This window comes from Dromiciops gliroides, chromosome 1, assembly GCF_019393635.1.
Source record: "Dromiciops gliroides isolate mDroGli1 chromosome 1, mDroGli1.pri, whole genome shotgun sequence".
Classification (NCBI taxonomy): domain Eukaryota; kingdom Metazoa; phylum Chordata; class Mammalia; order Microbiotheria; family Microbiotheriidae; genus Dromiciops; species Dromiciops gliroides.
The window spans coordinates 41,967,036-41,969,712 of NC_057861.1; the positions used below are offsets into that span (position 1 = coordinate 41,967,036).

At 40.3% G+C, this 2,677-nt stretch overlaps 1 pseudogene; it reads left to right on the forward strand.

Annotated features, from left to right (window-relative positions):
• Positions 1 to 684: 684 nt before the first annotated feature.
• Positions 685 to 1,513, forward strand: LOC122736925 (annotated as a pseudogene).
• The last annotated feature ends 1,164 nt before the right edge of the window (positions 1,514 to 2,677 follow it).

Genomic DNA, 2,677 nt, shown 5'->3' on the forward strand with positions numbered 1-2,677 from the left:
AAGTCTCTAGTGGAATGTCCCAGGGATCAGCATTTTGCCTTGCACTGTTTAACTTTATTATTGATAATATAGAAGTCATAGCTGAATGCTTACCAGATTTGCAGATGTTACAAAGTTGGGAGGGCTAGTTAATACATTAGATGCTAAGGTCGGGGTCCAGAAAGATCTTGACAGGCTAGAACATTAATACAGTTCTAGTAATGTGAAATTTCATAGGACTAAATATTAATTCTTACACTTGGCTTCAAAATATTCACTTCACAAATACAGGTTAGGGAGATACGGTTAGATAGCAGTTTTCCTGAGCAAGAACTATGATGATGGGGACGATGATAACTTCTAATCTCTCAGTGCCTCCCTTTGTCTTTCAAAGCAGGTAATTGAAGCTCATCCCTTGTCTCTACCCCTTTTGGAATGTTTTTAACGGTTTTGTCTAATCAGAGTGAGGTTTGGTGCTTTTAACCCACTAGTTCTTCCTTTCCTATGCTTACTTTGCTATATAAGACATCATGAAGGTATACAAAGGGTTATTAACCTGGGGGTCCATGGTTTTTTTTTTTTTTTTACTATTTAATAACTATTTTAATATAATTGGTTTTCTTCACAATCCTGTTTTATCTATTTAAAAACATTATTTTGAGCCTGGCCTCGGCTTCAGCGTCTGCTTGCAATAAGGAGGAGGACATGGCACTGTTCAAGCAGATGCACACCAATGTGGCCAAGCTGCTCAAGGGCATTGACAGGTAGAGTCCTGAGAACCTGACCACCCTGGAGTGCTATGTGGACACCCAGGCCAAGGAAAATGCCTGTGACCTAGAAGCCAACCTGGCCACGCTCAGGCTTTCCCAGTTCAACCCGACCTTTTTCCAGACCACAGTGACAGCCCAAATTCTGCTGAAGGCTCTCACTATCTTCCCCCACACGGACTTCACCCTGTGCAAATACATGATCGATCAGGCTCATCAAAAAGAGCAACCCAGGGCAGCGAGGTGGCGCAGTGGATAAAGCACTGGCCTTGGATTCAGGAGGACCTGAGTTCAAATCCAGCCTCAGACACTTGACACTTAACTAGCTGTGTGACCCTGGGCAGGTCACTTAACCCTCATTGCCCTGCAAAAAAAAAAAAATTTAAAAAGAGCAACCCATCAAGCAGATCCTGTACTTGGGGTACTTGCTGGAGACTTGTCACTTCCAAGCTTTCTGGCATGCCCTGGATAAGAACGTGGATCTCCTTCTCCTCAATGGCATCACAGGCTTTGAAGACTCTGTCTGAAAATTTATCTGCCATGTTGTGGGCATCATGTATTAACATATTGATCACTGGCCTCTGGCTGAGATGCTGGGAGATCTTTCAGACAGCCAGTTGAAAGTATGGATGAGCAAATATGGCTGGAGTTCCAATGAGGCAAGACAGGTCTTCATTTGCAGCCAAGAGGAGAGCATCAAGCCCAAGAAAATTGTGGAAAAGAATGACTTTGAGAGTGTTTCCAGCATCATGGTCTCCTCCCAGTAACTCCTGCCTAATGTGTCTTTTTTTCTGTATTGTGTTTTCCCTTACATACTCCCAGCTTCTTAAATAAAAGCCATTTACTTACTGAAAATAAATAAATAATGAATAAAAATAAATAAAAACATTATTTTGAGAAAGAGAGCCATAGGCTTTGCCAGATTTCTAAAGATATCCTTGACATAAAAAAGGTTAAGAACCCCCTGATGATAACCTCAAAAAAAAGACTTGACTCGCATTCAGATAGACCCAAATTCAATTTCTACTTCAAACACCTAGGAGCTAAATAAGCCCTCAACAAACCATTAACCTTCTCTCACTTTTCTTATCTGTAACAATTGGTATAATAATAGCAGCATCTTCAAAAGACTATAGTAAGGAATAAATTATATTGTATTATATATTATGTTATGTTATGCTGTATTATGTGGTGTTGTAATGTAATGTTATGTTTTATTGTATCATAATGTATTATATATAATATGTAAATCTTAAAGCACTTATAAATGCTAGCAAGTATGATTATCATTGTAGTTCCCAAAGAAGACACACTTTGCTATGAGATTTAACAAGAATAGTAGAGATGAATCAAAAGAAGCTGACGTCAAGGCACCCAGCACATGTATTCTTCAGACCACATCAACTTCCCAGAGACAGGTAAACAAGCAACACAGAACTAAAATTCTTCCTCCCTTTCCCTCACGGGACAGAATGGAAGATGGAATGTGTCTAGAGCTCTTCACTCATGACAAAACTTCCACGGTAGAGAGGCATCAATAGATGCATTATTGGTGGTGGAAGCACTTGTTGATCTCTCCCAAACACAGCATGAGGCAGCCATGCCTGAACTTGCCAATACATAGAACTATCAGATTCTTCTATTCAAATGGTTTCTGTTACTCTAGTATTTACCATCTCCCTTCCCCCATATTATGAAAATTGAAAAATTTGCACAAGTATGAAAACCAAGATAAATGGAGAGAGGAAAGGCACTGGTTCCCCCAAACAGGTCTGCCATTTTCCCAGTTTGAATTTTCTTCATTTCAAACTCAAGTCTTCTTTCTTAGCTTTGCCCCACCATCAGTTTTCCCCATCATGTGTATGATGAAGATGGGTGTGCTCCCAGGGAGGTGTGCTCCTGGTCTTATGAGATCTGCTTGGGAGCTGTCC